We start from the raw sequence: 24,509 nt of genomic DNA, 5'->3' as shown, positions 1-24,509 counted from the left end.
CTCAATTTTTTCTGGGCTTCATTTGTAACATATCACAGACACAGGTGACAAGTGGGACCTCGCAGCTTAGATTTTTTAAAAGTCAAATCAATGTTTTTTAGCTAATGCCTTTAAAACCAAAATGCTATATTTGAAGGTTGAAAAAAAAATTGAAATGGAGAAATATTTCCAACACTGGACTGGATTGAGTTTTTATTTTTTCTTATCAGTTCACTGTGCTTTTTCTTTAAGTCAGTTGAGAATACAGATTAGATTATATCTCGAAGTACGTGCTTGTTGGAACTTTATCTCTCATAAAAATCATTTATATTAAAGTTTCCTACAGAAATGAATCCACAGAAATCTATTCTGACGGATCTCTGGAGCCTTATCATTCATGCAGATCATGTTTGGCTAGCCTACCATGGGAGAAGCACTTTCCGTTCTGCTTGGCCGGGCTCTGATCACATCTGTTTTGATGCGTGTGAAAATTCATCTCCAAGAGAGTAATTAAACCCTCGTGAGCTATATCTATCCAGCCAATCAAGTGTAATGAAAACTAATGACATTCGTTTGTCCCCGCTAATGAAGCCGACGCTCTCTGCAAGCCCAAAGAGCCAAAAGTAGTCTCACAATTTTCTTTTTTCTGTGAGTTCTCTTTCTCTACCTCTTAAGTATTCATATGGTGTATTGATTTCAATTTTGGTGTGCATGATAGGGAATTTAATTTCTCCTTGTCTATCTCCCCTCTATTATATAGTCCTCAAGAGATGGCAGATCCATAAGTAACACGTTGACTTCAGTGACTTGTCTTCTCTTATTATACCTCTTCCCAAAATCAGGGTGCTTCATAAATTTTCAGAAGCACTTGCCCAGTGTGCAAGTTAATTTTCAAATAGTTAGAATATACTTGCCCCAAAATCTATTTCACTTGCCCCCCAAATTCCTTGAAAAAAAGTTTTACCTCTTCAAAAGAAAGTTTTGCGGTTTTATAAACCATTGACCCTTTCTCTCTTTTGACATGAACTGATCTACCTGCCATGACCAAAATTAGGGTCAATATCATATCAACCCTAATTTTGGTCATTCTACTGTAAGAATTTTGCTTGCCCAATTCAGGCGAGTAGTTTTGGTCTTTTGCTTCCAAACACTTTCCCAACTCTAATTTTTGCTTGCCCCGGGCAATTGGGCAAGTGCCCATGTAGCACCATGCCAAAAGTTGAAAAACTGTCATTCTTATGAAATTCCCAACAAGTTTATTCTAGTTATTATTTTTAAAAGTGCGGGCAATTTCAGAGAAAGAGAGAGAGTATATGATATTATAAAATAAGTCAAATAATAATCATCCGATTCCTCTCATTAGTCTCATACATATCTCAAAAAACTTAATTAAACATTAATAAAAAAAAAGAGCTAAATTTTATTGAATAGTTACATGTAAGTCCATTTTCAAGCAGATTCACTAATAAAAGAGTGAGTAATGTTTACAGTGAAGCTTCAGTTGAACAGGTTTTATTCAGGGACATCACCACATGCTTTACTGGAAGTTGTATCATGTTTTGTTTCAGTACATTTTTGTCTCACCTGCATACATGTACAGTAGCAGAGTGAGACTTTAGGCACGGCTTTTCCGAATCTTATTAAACCGAAGGTTAAGTTTTTGAAATAATAGCATAACTTAGAAAGTACATGTACATATGGACCTAGTTCATGAAACCTGGACATACATGTAAGGTTAATCAGGTATTACTAAACATCCTGTCTGAGTTTCAGGTCACATGATCAAGATCAAAGGTCATTTATGGTCAATGTACTTTGACCATGTTGAGGGAATCAACATCAGAATCTTAACCTAAGGTTGAATTTTCGAAATGTCATCATAACTTTAAAAGAATATGGACCTACATGTAGTTCATGATTCTTGGCCATAAGAGTACTTAATCAAATATTACTGAACATCCTGCATGAGTTTCAAATCACATGACTAAGGTCATTAGGGTCAATGAACTAAGCCAGTTTGGGTATTGTTAAACATCCTGCATGAGTTTCAAATCACATGACTAAGGTCATTAGGGTCAATGAACTAAGCCAAGTTTGGGTATTGTTTAAATTACCATAATAACTTTTAGAGTTTATGGATCTGATTCATATAACTTGGACATAAGAGTAATCAAGTATCACTGAACATCCTTTTCGAGTTTTAGGTCACATGACAAAGGTCATGTAAGGTCAATGAACTTTGAACAAGTTGGGGGTATTTGTTTAATTACCATCATAACTTTGAACGTTTTTGGATCTGATTCGTGAAACTTACATGTAGACATAAGAGTAAAGTATCACTGAACATCCTGTGCTGAGCTTCAGGTCACATGACCAAAGTCAAAGCTCATTTTAAATGAGCTTTTATAAAGGTCAGTGACGTTTGGTTATGTTGGATGTAAATTGCTGTCATAACTTTATGGATATATTTTATGAAATGTGGACATAGGGGTAATCAAGTATCACTGACAAGTCTTAAGTCACATGATGTGACTTTAATAAGACTTAAGGTGAAGATTGGTGTTTTGTGAATAATTATTTTATAGTAGTTTTCAAAGTCAGTTACTGATCAGCAATGCTGCTATACATGTATTGAATAGTGTAATGTACATGTACATGTAGGTAAGACTGCCAGAGGCTGTCCACTTGTTCTCTTTCTATTCTATAATTGCTATTAAACAAAAATACATTGTAGAGAAAAATATATACATGAAAAGAAAGTTACTCCAACAAGGAGACATCCTCTATCCATTTTCAGTGCATACCTCAATTAGTTATCTATCGCAATATAACTCGGGCGCACCCCGGAGCAGATCAATATATACCGGTAGCGCATGCCCTCGTAGCCCGTATTGACAAATCAACAAATTATATGATTGCTTGCAGGGATGTCCTTCAAACCAAATTTACCAATTATGTTTAAATCACCAACACTAATTCTGACAAATACTCGTGGACTGATAGCCAATAATACCGGCTAGAATGACATTGGAGACGTTATCCACTTTAACATCTCATCGGGCGGATGGTGTAAAATTAATTATCCCCCTTGTCGCTGATGCTCTAAAGGGGGACGGAGTGATTTGTCAATATATGCTTAATGTTTAATTGTATGTGCGTATGTACGTCGTGCTTGGAGCATCGCAGCAGGGACATGGACGGTCAGTATAATGAGTCTGTACATGTATGTTCACACAGACGAAAAACGTATATATGTACATGAGTAGATTGCCAGTTGTGGTAACAATCCCAAAATGAGCGCAAACAGAATTCAATCAAATGACCGCCCAGGTGTTTGGATGTACAGTATGAAATATTTCTGGTAGAAAATGTGTAATTGCTGAGAAACGAGCATATTGATCTTCCTGATGATAATTTGAGGTACATGTATTCTTTGTACATTGCAGTGGAGTTTTGCATTACGTGTACATGTATGTACATGTACATGCACATGTACAGTATGTGTGTATTCTGCCATGTAATTGTGCCCATGATCTACATGAGATGTGAAGTCATTATAAAGAAGATGTAGAAATTTCAAGCATTCTAATTTTGAAAGTTTAGTACATTTTTACAAAGTACAGTGGATGTGTAGTCTTGAGTGGTATATTCTGCTTCTGATAGTGTTCGTTGGTTTATATGCTTTGTCATATTTTACTTGAACTTTAATATAGAGCCTATGAAGGATATAGACCATACCTGTATGTACTTTACTCCCATTAAATGTCACTTGTTGCTTTATACATGTATTAATTTCTTTATGCCTTTCTCACATTTTTAAAATTTTTCTTACTTCTTTTTATTAATTTAATTATATCATATAATTAAAAAAAATGTTTGTTTCTTTTCTATAAAAGTTCTGCGATCTGCATATTCCTGGACTGTACTTTTTTTCCTCATTATTTCTCTCAATTCCTACAGTCATGTTCTCCTTAAATTTTGTTTTCTAAGTTTATCTCTTTTTCTTACCCCCCCCCCCCCCCCCTCTCTCTCTTTCTCTTTTACTCTAAATTTTATTTCCCCTGTCAAGTTTCTTATTCCTTTGTCCCTCCGCCTCAAATCTGGTGCTCTTTTTGTTTTAAAAGTAGAAACACTCATCTTTTTTTGTTCTTGTGGTCATTTATTGACATTTAAGTCCTCGCACAAGTGATGCTCTTTTTGTTTTAAAAGTAGAAATACTATCTTTTTATTCTTGTGATCATTGACATTTACATCCTGTTTATTCTTAGCTCGCATAATTGGAAAGAAAAACATACATGGAATACACCTATCTACACCATGGTGAACATGCATGCATAAATTCTTTTCTATCTCCAAGCCTAGAATAGCATACCTTCGCATGCAACCGCAGAAATCTCTATGGGCAAATTGGCAATGCCTACCTCACCACAGCAAAACAAGACGGGTATGTCTCTGTCTATGGCAAACCTCTCTATCTCATTCTTTCCGCCACAGGCGATTCCTTGGAACATCTTGCATTACCAGTGCACCTTAAACCCCTTCTGATTGAATGTGAAAGGTTTATTACTCGTATGTTAGCCTTATTATTGGAGGTCATGTGTTATAGACTACTCCTAGAGGAATTACCTCACGATCAATCTAATATAAAGCGGTCTGTTGGGGATTAAACGATCTAGTTATGTCCTTAGTTTCGGGGATAGTTTCTAATGTACATGTTCACTGTGCTCCTCCCATCTTGGATTTAGACTCACCTTGCTGTGAGAGAAACAATTACATCTTTTTTTATTTGGTAATGTTTATATAAACACTGAAAAATATATTTACAGTGTATGATTAGATGGTGATTATGATCTTGGGACAGTATCATGTATTGTATGCTTCATACAATGTACCTGGGGCCCGTCTTCCAAAGAGTTGCGATTTATCTGATCAATCGCAACTATGGAAAGCCAGCAAAGTCAACATATAAAATGCATGATTATTTTTGAAATAATCTAGATATGAATGTATAATCCATAAATTTATTGATTTCTTGACAATTTGGTGTGTTCATTTTTGTTTACAAAGGACACTTTGCAAATTTTCTGTATAAAAATTATAACATTGATGGATTTCCACAGAGTTATAATTGATTGGATCAATCGTAACTCATTGTGAGACGGGACCCTGGATAAACAGTACCGTATTGAATTTTGGGGTTACTTTTTGTACTTCCTTTTAAAATTTTTTTTATTCAGAAATTACAGCTCACTCTGCCTATTGAGCATTTTGATAACAAAGAACTCTGTTTCAGCTTTTTAAAAGAGAAATTTGGATTAGAAGGATGATGCCTTTAATAAACAATACAATTTGCGCATAATCTCTTCTGAAAATTGTTTCAACTTTATTCACACTGATGGAGTGTGGCAAGAAAGAACCTTTATATCACATTAATGACTAGACAAACAGTGTTTATTCATGAAGCATAAATGGAATTATTTGATTCCGTCTGATTCAAAATCAGATGGGGCGCGTATCATAAAGGACTTGCAACTGTTTTAACTTTGCCATTATGGCAAATACTATGGTAACTACATGTAAGTAATGGTAACCTTGATTTTGATTGGCTGCTGAGCCCTGTTGCCATGGTAGTTGCCATTATGGCAAAGTTACAAAGGTTGTGACTCTTATGAAATGGGGGGGGGACAAAGGTAATTGAAGGGCAAATTATCTAGTTGCTTATTCACTGATGCAATATATATTACCCTGGCCTTTTTAATAGCTCCAGCTGCTAAAGGCACTTGGTGCACTCAAGGAATCAATCCTGCCAGGTACCCTTTTACCTCACCTGGGTTGAGTGCAGCTCAAGGTGGATCAATTTCTTGCAGAATGAAATTATGCCATGCATGGCTGGGATTTGAACCCACGCCCCTCTGGTTTCAAAGGTGAGGGTCCAAACCACCATACCTTTCGGTAAAAACAGAGGGGTAGACAAGCATATTCAGTTATTCTAAAAGGCGTTGGGAAGAAGGTGTTGATGATAGAAGCCACACTACCCGCCAGTGCCTGCAGGGGCTTCGTCTCGGGGATGCTCGCTATCACCAAATTTTGCGAGAATCGATCTCGCCCCTACGCATCGCATATTGCACATTGCAGCAGGTGGCGTAGTGATAGAGTGAGAGAGATTGCATGCCATGATGAGAGAAAGGGGGAGAGAAGGAGATAGAAAGAAAGATAGGGAGAGATAGAAAGAATAGGGAGAGATTGCATGCCATGATGAGAGAAAGGGGGAGAGGAGATAGAAAGAAAGATAGGGAGAGATAGAAAGAAAAGAGTGAGAGAGAAGATAGGAGGCCTACAACATGTATGCAGACTGTTTCCCAAGTTCACGAATACAGTTACCAAGATATTCTCTGTTTGGAAAATTCATGCTGATCTACTACCCCCATAAGAAAATGGCAGGTATTTTTGGCAGTGTGAAAGCAAATTACTTGTAATATTTCCAAAAGAAAACACTTGAAGTCAAAGCAGAAAGATGAATAAAGGGAACTGAGAAAGTAGAATTGGAATCTTAAGTTCTTTGAAAATAGGTAAAGATGGATGTGAAGAGATGAAGGGTAATAAAATGACACAGAAGGAGAGACAGTAAGAGGAAAGTGATAAAGGGAAAGGAAGAGAGGGGAAGAGGGGAGATGAAAGCGAAGAGACATCGTTTGACAAGCTCTCATGTGAGATAGTCATTAATGTTGAGGCACACTGTCTTGGGGAAGGTGTATTATGAATGTCTTGTAATAACATGAAGCAATATACTGTCCAAGTTAGTTATTGGATTCGCTCAACCCATCTTAAAGCTACATGTAGAACATAGTTTTTGGAAAGTTAAAGAGGAGTGCTGGTCAATACTTCATTCCAATTTTACATGTAGTTGATTATTATCGCTAGCAATATATTGCTGATAAATACACCGTACATGTATGTTCATTATGAGCTGCAATTCTGTGAGTGCAGGAAAAGAGGTAATGAAAGTATTTAGGCTGTCATTGGTACTTCTCCATTAAAAGCGAGCATTTGGGTACCAACTATTGAAAGTCTCGAGTTGGTTTAAAACACTACAAAACAGCATTTTGGAAAATAAATAGTGATTAATTTGTAATAATAGACAATATTTTGGTCATGCAGTAATTATTCATACATGTGCATGTACACAGTAATCATAAAACCATTATCAAATATGCAATATAATGTTTTTGTTTTCAATATTGCATAACTTTATAATATTGAAATATTGCCCAACACTATTCAAGAATACATGAAAGTTTGAATTCATTGCTCATTTCTATTAAATGCATCAATCAAATCCAATACCCAAGTTAGAGAGAAATCGGTAAAGATCCGTGAAGTATTAAAAGAGATACTGTAGGTCTGTATGTGGAGGAGCCGTGGTGTTGTGGTTCTGACTCTCGCCTTGTAAACAGAGGGTCGTGTGTTCGAATCCCACCGCGGTCTGGCGTCCTTTGGCAAGGCGTTAATCCACACTTTGCCACTCTCGACCCAGGTGCTAAATGGGTACCCGGTAGGATGTGAAAGTCATTGTAGCTTGTCCAGTATTGTGTGCGCCTCACAGGTGACTGACTGGAATACTCCCCAGGGAGTGGAGGATGTGCACACATTGTGTGCGGGAATGACTGATTGAATCCGATGACCGGGGTAATAATATATCTGTAAAGCGCTTAGAAACGTCGTTCCGATGGATTAAGCGCTATATAAAAGCGGATTATTATTATGTATTGAGGCCTATATTCTGAACTGAGGTTGGATTATAACTTCAGGGCTCCGTAACACACAGGTTTGCGATGAATAGCAAATATGAAAGAACACTTCTGATTGGTTCCTAGTCAGTATTTTGCGCCAAACGCGCGTGTAACATTGATCTTGATCGGTCGGTTCATTTAGCGATTGATCGCTAATCTTTGTGTTACGGAGCCCTGGTCTAAACTTTTTGAACTATGGATAGCCACGTGTTGCTAATCTCTAAATAAATTTGTGGTTGCAATTTTATTAAACACATCCAAATAAGGTAAAACAATTTACAGGAAAATGAGATTTTGAAGTTAAGGTTGACTATATTATACTTCTCACTTTTGCTACATCTCATTCTCCTACATGTATTTCCAAGTGGAAATATTTGCCATCTCAGAGTCTATTACCTCTAAAGCCTCAGCAGACCCTCACAGCGATTCATGTTAATAAAGAGTCTGAACCAAGTTCTAAATCAAATCTAAGATTGAGCAATTGAAACATTTCAATCTATTCCATGTCTATTAACTCGGCCTCCTTAAACGCACATTCCAATTTAGCAAGGAGACGAAGCCTGCAGTCGAACAATGTCGAGTGAATGTTTGCATCCGTGTACATCCCTGGACTCGCATGCTTTCTACTCTACTATCATGGGCATATATGTGTATGTACATTCGCGGTTGCGTTTACTTATCAGCACATTCGCCATGACAACGTGTTGCAAATGTCATTTGGGCCGCTTGGGGACTGATGTGTACATTCAGGAGGCACCGGTGAAGAGGGAATGAATAAAAAGGGAGCTTTAGTTTATACACTTATTTGTGCATTAAATCATTCATGTCTGAACTCTAGGTCAAGTTCACATGTGCTAGAATCTGTCATCACTGTCCAATGTGGATTTTTATTTAAAATTTGGCGTTCGGATTGTAAGCAAGCCACTTATTTCCATAGAATCACCTACTTCCAGTTTGTTAGTGTTGATTAATTTGTGCATGTTCAATTTTTTTTATCTGTAAAAAAAAAAAAATCTTTATGCTTGAGCTTGAAATACCACTTTGTATTAAGTACCGGTAATCAGTACTTTAGTGCATAATTGACAATAAAACATTGAACAATTTGAATGTTATGGTAAATTTTTTTGATCCATGTTCAAGGAAACAAATAAAACCTAATCCAAAGGAAATCCATTTCTTTGCAAATTGACCTTGATATTAATAATTCCATTCTTTGCACAGCATAGTTCCATTTCAGTGGGTTTTTTCCCCCTCCATATCCTGACAATCTGACATTTCCAAAGATCATGCATGAATATGAATTCTTTTGTAAATTATAAGAACTAGGTCCTCGTGCACAAAGTTTATTGATTGCTTACAGTATTCAGTTGATTTTTAAAATTGATTGCTTATTAGTGCAATTAATGGTGAAAAGGGATAATGTATTGTATTATTGGGCTCTGATTTAGTATCAGGGCCAGAGCTTTATCCCACACTTCATCAGCAATTGTACGATACTTCCTCAACCTCTGCTGCTCTCTATAACATGATTTTGAGATACAGAAATTACGTTAAAAGTTTTGAGGGTTTCCTTTTCTTTTTTTTATCAAGTCACAACTTCCCGCTTTGAAAGAAACCAGAGCAATTATTTTTAGGAGCATAAACCATGGTTTGTGCCAGTTTGTAAAATCATTCAGTGCATGCACAGATTGCAAAATCTAGGTCGGGTTTCTGCCTTCTTTGCATCCATTAATGAGAAATTGGTTTAGGACTAAACGCTTCATAAAATCAAAGAATTTCGAAATTTGACCTAAAATTAGATTTAGGTTGGTTTGTATCTTTGGTTTTTCCCCTTTTTTATGAATAAAGTGGACCCCCCCTCTCTCCCACACACATATATTATATGCACACTATTATCTCTGTTTCATTGCTCCTTCTCTCTTTCTTTCCCGTCTCTCTCCCACTCTCTCTTCTCCCACTTGTATCTATTCTATTTCTCTCTCAGCTTTAACTCTTTGATATATTACTGTGGCCCCAGTCTCATAAATAAGACATTACCTTTCCTTTCTCAATTGGGGGCCCTACCACAAGGAATAATCAAAGAAGTTGTTAGATACAGTCACTCACATATCTCCTTTAGGTTGTTAATATAAAAATTGTTTTTATTTTGATTATTGAAGGTTTGAAGGTTTTATTAAAAATATCAGTAAATTGGGCCAATTTATGTGGCAAGCAAGCTATTTTGTTCTGGGTTTCTATGTTTTAATATTAAAGGAATCGTTTCTCGTTTCATTTTGTGAAAAGTGGGATAATCGGTGTTCAAAGAAAGATCAATATCATTTGATATGAAGATTCTTTGCAGACGTAAATGAATTTTGTTCGATTGAATGATTTGATTTTTACACTATTCATCTTGGGATGATATTTTAAAGTATGGTAAATATTATCAAACAGAGTGATGATATAACACTTGAATGTTCCAGATAGTTGTTGATGTCTGGATGAGTTTGTTCTGGCGAGACTATAGGCGCCGCTTTTCTGACGGCGGCGGCATCATCAACATCAAATCTTAACCAAAGGTTAACTTCTTGAAATGTCATCATAACTTAGAATGTATATGGGCCTAGTTCATGAAACTTTAACATAATGTTTATCAAATATTACTGAACATCCTTTTACAGTTTCAGGTCACATGAACAAAGTCAGGTCAATATCAAATCAAAACAAAATCTTAACCAAGGTTTAGATTTTTAAATGTCGTAACTCTGAAAGTATATGGATCTAGTTCATGAAACTTGGACAAAGAGTAATCAAGCATCATTGAACATCCTGCTCGAGTTTCAGGTCACATGACCAAGGTTGAACTTTGGCTATGTTGGGGTATTTGTTGAATTGCCATCATAACTTTGAAAGTTTATGGATCTAGTTCATGAAATATGGACTTGAGAGTAATCAAGTATCACTGATCGTCTTGCAAGTCATACGATCCAGGTCAAATGTCATTTAGGCTTAGGATCAATGAACATAGTATTTTATCCTCTATGAATGGTGTTGTTTTAATGATTTTTTCTATAGTCGTTTCAAAGTCAGCACTGCTGCTTCTTGAATTGCGTATGAATGCAGGCAAGACTCGCCAGACCCACTCCTTGTTTTTTTTTTTTTTTTGGGGGGGGTCTAAAATGTAAATTAAGCTTCATATCTGTTTGTGAATTGTCTTTATGTTTTATCAGGGAAGACAAAGGATCCAATATCATATATTTTAAATTTATGTTCACATCTGAATATACATTGATGATATCACTTTTGATTGCTCGTGAATATGCCAGAAAATATGTAATGTTTTCATGAAATGTGATCCAGAAATGATAATAAATTGAAAATTAAGCAAGCTCCAAATTGAAACAAAGTCACAAAGGAAGGAAATATGATGCAAATTTGTAATTCATATAAAAAGAGAATAAAAAAACCCAAAAATAGTGATTGAGACAGAAAAAAATGTTTGCTGAATGTAGCATTTACACACAATATCATGCTATGCCATATATCAATGACAATTCTACATGATAAAGAATTGTAACCTGTTCATAAAACAGCATTCATTGCTAGAGTCAATCTGCAAAGTGCTATTGATTTATGACGAGCAGTAGACAGAGATTACTGGTGCATTTAAAAATGTAATAATTGAAACAGTCAATCGATACGTGATGATGTCACAATGGCAGTAAATGATTTGCCAAGAGAGGCGTGTAATCTACTAGCACTTCAATATTGCAATCAATTCATTAGTGACAGGTAGAGACGCAATCCATGCTCTAAATTTTATCGGCCAGTAGCAGTCTGGTATTTCAGCACTTGAAATACTGGTAGAGATTTTTGTATCAGTGCCTTTCTTTCTTTTTTTCTTTCTTTCATTCACTCATTTATTCATTTGATGTGTTTTTTTTTATGTCATTTTTTTCTTCTGCATTCAAATTCATCTAAAATTTCTCACGGTACTGGTGCACAAGTACATGTATGTAAATATTTGAGAATTAAAAAACGATCTTCAAAAATGCAAGTATAAAGGTAAAAATCAAGTCAATTTTGGTTCATTCAACATTAGGTGATTGCAAAGGAAGGGCTGTCATTGTAAGAAATCATGTTCTTGAAGATGCATTTTGACGGAGCATTTTGAAACTCTTTGAGTATGGATAGACTTCTAATCAAACGGATTGACTTCTAATCAAAATAATCATATTGAACCTGATTATAAAGTTAATCATTTGGTTTGCATAATTTCACAATTGTCTTTATTCATCCAGCATATCAGAAATGGTTAATTTTAGAGATTTAGTGTTGTTATCATGTGCAGCCATGTCAGTGTACATATACAGTAGTTGAGGTTGCGATGAAACATGAAAAACCTGGAAAAAAACTTCTACCTCCCACAGTATCATGATCGTAAAAGCTGCTTTTGTACACATCTATTCATGTTTCTCTATAATAAGTCTAATGCTTGATAATGTAATAAGCTTCTATAATTACTTAATGCTTGATACAGAACCGCTTTGCAACATTTTGTTGATATTCTTGTGATGAATAGAGCAAAGAGAGGTGCATTGAATCTAATATCCGTCTCAAATTGACAACATCTCCCTTGTTGCCATGGTAACATCTTCTCGTCTGGCCCTTGGGATGGTATACTTGAATTACATATTGTGCTATAAGGCTTTTCAATCTTCCATCTTTCAAGAGTATTGTGTGTCTTGAAGATGAAAACATTTGTCCTGCTTTTATAAGGACAGTGGCATAATGAGTCAAAAGTTTTGAGGTATTCAGAACCTTATGTATAGGGCAAAAATTTTATTATAAATATAGATAGAGTCATGAGCGAGTGTATATGTTCACTTTTTAACAAAAATTATAATCTAATTTTGCGGTAGATTTTGACTTGATGTTTCATTGCTTTTACCTTTCCTTTTCTTTTCATTTTGTTATTTCTTGGCCATGAACGTTTTTTTGTGGGGGGGGGGTGAAAGCCCCGTCCCCCTCACCCATCTATACACCAGTGCTTACTTCAGATTTCACAGATTTAATGACAGTTTTGAAAGGCACACACAGCAAAAACCCAAACAAACAAATGTACCTATGAAAGTATAATGTTTTGTTTATACATGTATGTTTGTATTGTTTATTGTGTGATTTTTAGGCGTCATATGGGAAGTATCTACACTCAGCAGTTTGAAATCACCACTTCAAGAAAATGAGAAGAAAAAAATGTTTTGACTTGAACTTATTTAGAATCACCAACTGAGCCCCCCCCCCCTTTCCAAAAGAAAGTAATGTCTCTCCTTACTAAGGGCTGACCAGGAAATACAGACAAATTTAATTCTTTTCATAGACTTACATGTACAGGTGTAGTATAAAATCTCTTTTTTGATCCTTGCCGCTTGAGTAATAGACTAAATGAAATTGCCATCTGAGTTTCAATACATGTTGCTCTATTGGATTAAACTGCCATTTGCAATATATGATAAAGCACGATTCATGCTGCTTTGTATTTAAGAAAGAAGCTTGAATGCATATTACATTTACGTCCATCTAGAATGCCATGGTGTCCCAGTTTTCTCCATTCAAATAGGTTTTGAAACTGAAAGATTATTTAGAACTGTTACCATAGCTTTGTAGCCTTGGTGTATTTATTACTTTGAGATGAATGGCTCTTATTAGAGAAGATGGCATTTGACTGAAAATATTGGGTTTATTTTGTAATTTCAGGATATTATTTTGTTTCCTGTATCAACTTTCTACATGTATATGTGGCTGCTATTGTTTTGGCAACTTGTATCCCACAGAAAACTATTTTGCCTATATTGTATCAGCTTTTCATCAATCTTAAAACGAATTTGTGTTACACATACATGCGGCTTTCGCTTACTTGGAACTACGCCTAAATTTATGTTAGCAAATATCTCATATATTTATATTTTTATGACAAATGATTTTTGGATGACTCATTTTGAAAACTGATATTTTGAGAAAAATGGAAGAAAATACATGTAAATGTTTATTTGAATTTTGGAAAAAAAATAATTGAATTTTCATGTCCATTTGAAGTTCTTAAATTGTTCTTATTAAATCAGTGCCATGAAAGTTTTTGAGATCTATTTCAAGTCAATACTTGAAATTCAGATTTTTTATGTTTGATTTCAGGACCACCATCCGCCAATCTTCTCTGGAGTAAAGGAAACCAGTTTGTGTCCATTCAACCTGTGAAAAATGTTATTTTTCCTTTATAGATTATCGTTAGAACTGCTTTCAAGGGCGCTATCTCGGTCAGAGATGCTCCGTGTTTATTGATCCGTCACAATCAAGATGCAGATCATTCCTTGAGTCTTGACGATAGATTGCATCTTGTCCCGACCTAACTCTGCGCTAAGTAGCTTGAAAATGACCTGCTTTCAGATAACTCACTCAGGTGTGAATGATGTACATTTATCTAATCTTCCCTGTTCAGACGAGTAGAATTTCATTGTATAACGTATCGGTAGGCCTATTATGAAGGGAGTAATGGAATATCAGACATTGTTCTTACTACCTTCCTAAAACAAGTTTACTGGAAACTAGTTTAGCGTGTAATGAGAATGGTCAGAGCGATCTTGGAAGTGTTCTTCCAAACTGGTTCAGAAAACCACCTCGCGATGTAGTTTTCAAGATCGCTTTGCCTGGTTTTAGCATAAGTGAGGACACAACCATTCTTCAAGAAATGATCTTTGCACATTTTGAGCCCGCTACTCCACATGACAGGTGTAGAATGCCTGCGGTTTCGCATTTTGCGCAAAACGTGTCACCCCACTTAGAACATTTCCATAGCAACAAGATTGCTTTACATGAATTGATTTTGAAAACATTTTTTTGTGTGATCAAATTGGAACGCTAGCAAAGTGATCTTCCAAACTGGTTTCCTGAACCGGTTTTCAGTAAACTAGTTTTAGAAAGCATAACGAGACCGGTGTCTAACAAAATCTCTAATTCATAAACTCAATGATGATAATCACAATTTGTAGATTTAAAAAGCACATACATGTTTATGAAATATGAATATCTGTGCTCAAGGCAAACAATAAAAATTGGATATCTTATACAGTATGAAAATTGATAATAAAAAAATTAAAGAAGAATGAGATACCAAAAATATTACACAAGTTAAGGAATCTAATCATAGTTGAGTGCAATATTTGCCCTTACCCTGTTATTAACAGTCATCCATAGAGTCGTAAGTTACATGGAGCAAGCTGCTTTGTGAACCCCCACCCCCTTCGTTTAGAATATGTTTCTTAATAGATTTAACTCACCGAGAAATATATACATACATACAGTACTATTTTTGAATTTACATGTATAACACCTTTTCTGATGAATACGCCAAAAGTGCTTTCCAGGGGAGATAAATAGAGTGAGCACGGGGCTAAATTACCCATAAAGAGCCCTGGAAAATTAAGAAAGGGCCTCTCCAATGCATGAAGTACATGTACAAATAAATAATAAAAAGAAATTATTACAATATTGCATATCTTGTTAGGTTAGCTATGGCAAAATAGCCCAAGATTATCTTTAAATTAACTTCTTGCCATGTGCTTTCACGGATATTATACTAAAAGATGATAAATAGGTTTTTAAAAGCTTGTTCTTGAACACCAACACTGAACAAAGTATGTTATTTATGTTCTTTAAACCAATACATTTTCATGTCTGAACACTGCTCTGTTTTGTTGGTGCTCCAGCTGTATGAATATCAAGTAGGATAAATAGTATGAAGGTGAAGGTGTGTTGGTGGGTGGGTGAAACAGACAAAATCGTCAGAATGGTTTAATTAAGCTTGCATGTTGCTCTATCCTCCATCACAGATTTTGTTAGCATGGATGAAGGTCAGTGCCACCTTGAACTCTATGTCTTTCCTTGTAATAGAGCTCTATTTCTAGCAGTACAGGGTGTATCAGAAAGAAGGGAAGCCCAGTTTTATGAATTTTCTTGAAAAAAAATATGAAACCATCCACAACAAATATCGTAGCTCTTTAAAGTGCATCTTTTTCTTTTTTGAATTGATATGGCACAGAGGTGTTTTTTCTTGCCTTGTGCTTTCACGGATATTATACTAAAAGATGATAAATAGGTTTTTAAAAGCTTGATCTTGAACACCAACTCTGAACAAAGTATGTTGTATGTGTTCTTTAAACCGATAAATTTTCACGTCTGAACACTGCTCTGTTTGTTGGCGCTCCAGCTGTATGAATATCAAGTAGGATAAATAGTATGAAGGTGAAGGTGTGTTGGTGGGTGGGTGAAACAGACAAAATCGTCAGAATGGTTTAATTAAGCTTGCATGTTGCTCTATCCTCCATCACAGATTTTGTTAGCATGGATGAAGGTCAGTGCCACCTTGAACTCTATGTCTTTCCTTGTAAAGAGCTCTATTTCAGGTAGTACAGGGTGTATCAGAAAGAAGGGAAGCCCAGTTTTATGAATTTTCTTGAAAAAAAATATAAAACCATTCACAACAAATATCGTAGCTCTTTAAAGTGCATCTTTTTCTTTTTTGAATTGATATGGCACAGAGGTGTTTCTTTTCCCCTTCCGTTTTACCTTATTTTATTGATATGGTACATAGGTGATGCTTCTTTTTGCCTGCCTTTCTTTTTATTCCAGAGAACAAAAGGAACCCTTATTTCATAATGTACATGTAAACAAATATGATAATGAATCAAATTATTTTACTTTTATTTTACTCTTTTATATACATTTTTTGCATTCATTCTTTTTACATATTTTCTTCAAAACATATAATTTAACAGGACCACACATCACTGAACATCAATGATTTGATAATATTGTGTATAAAAGCACTTGTTTCACTTGCCGTCTAATCACGTTGGACACAACTGTGAAAAGCGAAAAGAATAAGAACATTCATAAACTTTCACTTCTTCATTTCTCAATCTCTTTTTGTGTTTATCTGAGAACATACAATTCCGAACATACTGGGTAAATTCAATTCAAACCCATAGAAATGGATCTTTAGAAGTTAATGTTGACAAAGCAAACACACACACTCGCAATTTTGCGAAGCCAATATGAAATGGAATCGAGTCACCTGCAATAACGATAATAATCCGCTTTATACTGTATACATGTAAGCGCCTACAGATTATTACCTCGATCATTGGATCCTGGCACGCCACCACACAATGTATGCCCTATGCACTTTGCAGTCACTTTTTAGAACAATGGTGTCCAGTTTCATTGTAAGCCCACCCATGCACTGCAGATCAAGTGGAACGATTATTATATTTTGATGTATTTCTGAACAGATAGCAGGCTTCACTTGCATCTTTGATCCATTTTTCTGTCTGGTGTACTACTACTACTACTACTACTACTACTACTACTATTACTACTACAATGTACTACTACTACTACTACTACTACTACTACTACTACTACTACTACTACTACTACTACTACTACTACTACTTTTACTACTACTTCTACTACTACTTTTACTACTACTACTACTACTACTACTACTACTACTACTACTACTACTACTACTACTACTACTTCTACTACTACTACTACTACTACTACTACTACTACTACTACTACTACTACTACTACTTACTTACTTACTTACTTACTTACGTACTTACTTACTACTTCCTACTAATACTACTATTACTACTACTACTACTACTACTACTACTACTTACTTACTTACTACTTACTACTACCTACTACTACTACTACTACTAGTCTACTACTACTACTACAATTACTACTACTACATGTACTACTAATACTACTTCTACTACTACTACTAATACCATCACCACAAACTACTACAATTACTACTACTGCTACTACTACCACTACTACTACTACTACTACTACTTCTACTACTACTACTACTACTACTACTACTACTACTACTACTACTACTACTACTACTACTACTACTACCACTACTACCACTACTACCACTACTACCACTGCTGCTACTACTACTACTACTTCTTCTACTACTTCTCCTCCTTCTACTACTACTACTACTATTACTACTACTACTACTACTACTACTTCTACTACTACCTACTAAAACTACTTCTACTACTAAGGTGTTTCATATTTTATACCCAGGGTAGTCACATCAGTAAGGAAACTACTCTACCATTGGGCCCTGTATATAAAGCATAATATGTTTTACCCTGCTACAATCCAAGTGTAGATGCTGAGAACTGATAGCGTGCAAAGAGTCCCATTTTTCCTAGGATTGAACCCACGACCTCCCATTCATGTGTTAAACCCAGGGTTGAAGTTGGTCACTCATTTAGAGTGTGGAATTTAGAGTGGAGCTATTGTCGCCAGAGCAAATGTCATGGAACTCTACCACTGAGCCACCATGTCCAATATACTCTTCCTTTCAATGTTGAAAAAACTGAACTAGTTTGATATCTACTGTAGATTTGCATCAAAAGGTTTTTTGAGACTACTGCAGCTGTTAGAATGTATGACTATGGTTTAAGTTAGGCCTTGGAAATCATGTCACACACTTTAAAAGCAAGGGTGTTATAATTGACACCAATCGATGGTCCCTAGAGTATAACACCCTTAGGTGTTATTAAAATTACACCCTGGAGATGGAGTATGAAACCAAAGAGTGTAAAAGTAACAACCGACTTTAATAGGTGTTGTAACAGTAAACACCCATAGGTGTTGAGCCAACACCAAACAATTTACACTGGAATAAAAATACTAATTTTGTTCGTCTGTACACCAATCAACACCACAATTTATTTTATGTGTACAGATTAGTTTATCACAGCTGAGCATTGTTCATGGATAGACTGAACATGCTTTATTTGATTCATGCCATGACGCAAAGGCATCAAATTTTCATGTAACCCTAGGCACCCCCCTTAGAGTGTCTGCATCGCCGTGGCATCAAAGTTTGAGAAAGATGTATCCTCTTTCTTCCACCAAACCAACCAGAGGCAGAGAAAAGAAGGCCAGATCCTCTCACCTCCAGAGCTCAATGTCTCCTTTTACTTGACAGTCCCATGTGGGACCGCTATCACTCATTTATGGCCCTCGTCGCTGTTAAAAATTGCATGAATCGTCTCATCAAAAATAGAAAGGCAATTATTTTTATAGCCCCATCGCCATCGCGGTTCTTTACTGAACAGGATTGAGTGCTTTGGGGTGAAGATATTGTGTAGCCGCTTTTTATGCCAAGCCTTAAGTCTCAGGCAAATGGAAGAATCTGTCAGGAATTGCTTGAGCCATGTTCAGATTTGGTTGCACTTCTAGAAACTAATTTGCTGGAACAAAATTGTTTTTTTGCCTTCATTATTCCAAACTCAATCACAGTTATATTCAATTTCAACAAGTGTAATGTTTTGTCTTCTTCATTTTTGGCAATGACTAAAAGGCTTGCTGGTATTTAATCAATAGTGAAAAAAGACACAAATTTAAGAAAAGGCTATTAAAAAATAAATAACATTCAACAAATAACCATTTTTTCATCTTCATAATCATAGTTATTAACATAGTATTGTCATCATCATCGAATATCCCCACCAACTCCATCATCATGAACATTTCCTTAATATTGGATACATTTTTCTTCAACAAGGTTGTAGAACAATGTTGCTGAAGTTCTTTTGAATTCACCAATGAAAATGACCGCTCATGGCTCCTCCTTAAAGATAAATGAAAGTAGTTGCAGTAAACACTGATTTCACGAGAAAGTGAGTAAAACCAAGCTTAATTGTCACTATATCATCGAGGATCTAGATCTGGTACAGTACATAAACTGAACTTTGTGAAATCTTGAAATCTACGCTGAAAATGTTCACACTGAAAATCACCAACACAGATAAGCGCACATGAGACAGTGTATTATTATTGCTTTGAATGTCGTCCCAATGCTTGACCCAAATCCCGTGCCTATTTGCTGATTTCTCAGCAATTACACAATTTCTTCCAGAATCCTTTGGCACATATTTCTTATGTATACAAACAGACACTTTGGTGGTCATTTCATTGGATTCTGTTGAACTCATTTTGAAATCGTTACCACAACTGGAATTTATCTTTAAAATCAAACCTTGGTGAACATGTGTTTGGTTTCATATGCCTTTGCAACACCCGTCAGATGAGGTGGCAAAGCCAAATACTGCTACAGTCGCAAGCATTGGGTTGTTCTGCGGGATACATCCTTAAGATTGATATAGAGGATAAGAAGAGGCCTAACTAAGGGGATCTTGTCCTGGAATGTCTCTCTCTCTCAACCACTCCCTAAGAAGAATGATCATGTTTCCAGTACAAATTGATTAAATTAAGGAATGAAATTACCAGCCACAGGGATAGAAACGGTTCTACTTATATATGTTCACAGGAGTGCTATGTATTAGGCTGGCTAGCAAGCTCAACTGGTACATTGTATAGTTAAACTTTCAAACAAGTACACTCTTAATTCCAAGGATTTGAAATAATCAGGATTCATTTTAAATCCTTGAGATTTAGAGAGCAACCCAAGTGCATTCTAAGGATTTGAAATAAATCTGGATCGGCTGTGAAGAGTGTGGTCGAATATTAGATTTAGATTTAAACATCCGATTTAAAAAGAAAGATAAATTATTCATTTGAGATTGAAAATTTAATCCTTAAGATTAAAAATAAATCTGACATATGGCTGGTCACTATTTACAGCCAATCAGGATTCATTTTAAATCCTTGAGATTTAGAGTGCAACCCTGAATGTGATATATTATACAAACTTGTACTTGTTGTGCAATCGTATCAAGAAACATACATGTATTTAAACTCAATGCACCCAGACATTGAAATGGATAATCTTTTTGAGATTAAAATGAGTATTTATTCATTGAGAATATGAAATGATTAGTTACTGATATTAGGTACGTATGGAAATAGACCTGTACTTGTACTAGTGATGCTTGTTCCATATCACAAAGGAATAATGTTTTGACTGTCCATGTTTGATTCTAAACTTTGCTGGTTTGGACCTGCAAAAGTAAGGCAGTAGTAATCTTTTAAAGAAATGGTTTTGTTACATTTTTAACTAATAGTTTTGTTTTCTGTAACTGGAAGAAATTTTCCACACCTCATCTCCTCTTCCCCTTCTCCTCATCCTCTCCCTCCCTCTCTCCTTCTTCCCTTCTCCTTGTACTTTTTCATTTTCCACTCCTTCTCCTTCTCTTCCTCCTCATCCTCCTTTCCCTTCTTCTCTTTCCCCTCCTCTACTCCCTCCCTTTCCCCTTCTCTTCTTTCTCCCCCTGTTTTTTCCTTGATTCTCATCCTCCTCCCCTTCTCCTCATCTTCCTCCTCCTTCCCTACTTACCTCCTTCTCCTCTTTATCCTCTTCCTTTTTTTCTTCTGTGATATTTTTCTATTGCATCACTTGACTTTTGCAATAATGAATGATAATTTCCAATTCATCTACTACCAATTTGCCCTCTCACCACTTGGTCTACTTTTATTTAGTCTAAGCCCATTCCGTCCATCAACATTGTTTTGTCTAACAACCATTTGGTCCAAGCATCACTTCGTCTAATCACCATTTCGTCTCATAATCAGTTGGTCTAATATCCAATTAATTTTCATTCATCTTGCACAATTTATCATTTAGTCCAATTAGACCAAATGGTATATGGACTAAATGGCTATTGGACCAATTGGTTGTTAGACGGAATGGCATTAGACTAAATGAAAGTAGACGATGTGGTGAGTGAACAAACTGATGGTAGAGTAAATGATAGTAGAGGAGTTGGCAATTGGACAAATTGGCATGAGACGAGTTGGAAATAAACCTAAAGAATCAGGGGTAAATCTGAAATTCCTTGATTACTAATCATGGCATCTTTTTCTTTTTTATCTTTAAACAGATTACTGTCCCTTTGGCTCCGTTGGAAAATGGAAAGACAATTTCAAGAACCTTTGAAAAGCTTCTAGTGTATTAAAAGTAAGTCTGGAGCCCGGGAGATCCACGTACAGATCTTTATCCAGAGAAAGAGGGAGAAGGTCCTTCCTGTGACCCAACGGATAATGTCTTCTGCTGGATCCTGCGCTGACTCTATGTGAATACAAACTGAACTACAGTAGTCAATGGATCAAGGTGTTCCTGAGAAACTTCTGTGGGATTCCACATTGGTAAAAGCTGAACTAAAAGGAGGAGGATGTGGTGAGGTAGTCCTGCATGGCCAAAGGGGGCATAGTTGTGGATCGGGTATGGGGTATTGAAATCGAGAAAGGATGATATCATTATAGACTGTTGCATATACACCAAGAGATACCCTCAGTATATTCTCAAGTACACCTGAACCCCATATTCCTTTGTTAATTGTGTGTTAGCAGACGTGGTAAGCATTCAATTCCGTATTTAACAGTGTGACAAGTGGGAGCAGTAAGTTTGGTGTCGTGGTGTTCATCTGCGATTTGTTGTCCCATGTAGGGCTTTGGAGGACCAAAAGGGGATTGTAATAATTGTTGAAGTAGAACTTGCAATCATATGTCAGTTTAGAGTTAAACTTTTGACTGAATGAAATATTCAATGAGCTCGAAACTGATGAATATATTACCTAAATATTCCTGTAAATGCCACCATGGATATTATGTAAGACATGATGTCATTCATTATGTTTGTTTGACTTTCAATATCCATTCAATGTTTTGTGAGTCTGCATTTAGTATGTGTCCATTCACAGGATGTGTAAAAATGTCAAAGGTCAAATCATTCCCATACCTCCCTATTGTAACTTTGCCATTATGAAACCTTGACTTTGATTGGCTGTCCAGGCATGTTGCCATGGTAGTTGCCGTAAATACCTTACAATAGTTGTAATTCTTTATGAAATGGACCCCTGGGACCCCTTACATAAAACTTTTGCCATGAAAAAACTCTGGCAAATAAACAAAAACTCTAGCAAACAAAACTATTCCATTGAAAATTACACATTAAAGAACTCTGGCAAAAATTGTGCCAAAGTTTTTTATGGCAAAAGTTTTAGGCAAGTGATTTCAGTAAGTTCCATTTTACATATACATGTAACTCATTGCATAGTAATCCAATCTAAATTAGATGGTATATATTTCAGATTTTACAGAAGTAACCTCAATATGAAATTACCTCATACTAACGTCCATACCAACTTTAATCATATACCATATTTAATCAAACATTCACTACTAACCTATTCTCATTACTACATTTCTTAAACATTCTTACTTTTTGCCTGTAGATATATATGTACTGCCATGCAGATTCTTTATATTCAGCAGAATGTGCTCTCGTTTACATAAGTTCTGAACAATATTCCTATGATTTTCCTTGTGAAATGGAAATGATAAGTATAGTCTTTGGCAGAATATTAATATCTCACCATGCTGTATGCCATATCTTGGATATCTTCAGTAATATGATTTCTTGAATAATTTAGTAGAATACCATTTAGTCGTGGGCACAGATGTAGTCGTCTCATACTTAGACAAAGCTCCCTTTGCATAATCCGGTGTTTGGATCTTTTTTATTCCTAAGAACACGGCTTTACGAGCTTCTCTGCTGCTTGGAAAGAAAATCAATTTAGTTTACGTGGACGACAGCCGAGTGTTAAAACGAAATGTTTCTGCTGTAATCTTTACATCCTAAGAGATGGGGCTGATCTAGGCCCTGTCTTACAAAGAGTCGCGACCGATCCAATCAACCACAACTATGGAAAGCCAGCAACATCGCCATCTAAAAAGCATGTTTGTTCGACATATTTTCTAGATATGATGTCCATTCATAAATTCATAGTTTTCTTGAAAATTCAGTGTGCTTGTCTTCGTTCACAAAGGACATCGTGCAAATTTCCTGAAGCAAAAATTATGGCATTGATGGATTTCCATATACTTGAGGTTGATCGGATCGATCGTAGCTCTTTGTAAGACATGGGCCCTGATGTATGAAGGTAATTACCACAGCGTCGGCCTAGTTTACAATCCCTTTGATGCCTAGCCTACATGGGGAGAGCTAACTGGTGCACAGCTGAAAGAGCCGTGAAGGGAATATGTACACTGTACTAACATTGTCTGCTGGCTCTCATCCAGTCCTGTCTTGGCAGTCTGATACCCCTTTCACAAATTTGTGGATGCGGATCGGATCCGGCTTATCTCAAATCATGAGAGGTCGAGGATCAGACTAAGCTGCACTATTTGAGTCCCTCTTTTTAGTAGGACCCATCCACAATCAGATCCGCATCCACTCTCATTTTTTTTTTTGAATTCATGAACTGAATTCCCAAAGAATGGGGCTTTTCTGCAGCCAAAGGTCTTGTTTCACAGGCACTGCGCTGACTGACTATGAAGAAAAGCAGCACCATTTCCTTGCTACACTCGTAAACCATAAGGCAGACTATATCTGAAACAAAGAGGCAGAGCAGCATAATTCTAATCTGCATTCAATCTGGAGTATTTGAGGGTGAATTCATAAAAGGTGTATAAATCTTTGCAAGATTTATCATAAAATGTAGGACTACTCACATGCCATTTAGTGTGGCAAATTTTCATGTTCGAAATCGTGGCATTTTCTCTCTTTTTTTCTTCAAATTACCATTCCAAGTGATGATCTTTTGGTAAAGTTTCCCCGGGGGTGATGCAACAGGAGGGCAGGGGTGGAAGGTGCTATGAATAGGCATTCAAGATGGGAGGGTGTTTGTTAGGCTTGGA

The 24,509-nt window shown here is 36.1% G+C and overlaps 1 protein-coding gene across 1 annotated transcript in view; it reads left to right on the top strand.

Moving 5' to 3' along the window:
• LOC121413914 (protein artichoke-like) overlaps window positions 1-23,847 on the top strand; it is a 45,075-nt gene extending 21,228 nt beyond the window's left edge. Inside the window, exon 3 of the mRNA XM_041606917.1 lies at window positions 21,692-23,847. The gene's annotated coding sequence lies outside the window, so the exon portion shown is untranslated. The remainder of the gene's footprint in view (window positions 1-21,691) is intronic.
• The last annotated feature ends 662 nt before the right edge of the window (window positions 23,848-24,509 follow it).

This window comes from Lytechinus variegatus, chromosome 4, assembly GCF_018143015.1.
Source record: "Lytechinus variegatus isolate NC3 chromosome 4, Lvar_3.0, whole genome shotgun sequence".
Taxonomy (NCBI): Eukaryota; Metazoa; Echinodermata; class Echinoidea; order Temnopleuroida; family Toxopneustidae; genus Lytechinus; species Lytechinus variegatus.
Note: the sequence above shows the minus strand (reverse complement) of the source record. Positions and strands in the feature narration are given on the sequence as shown.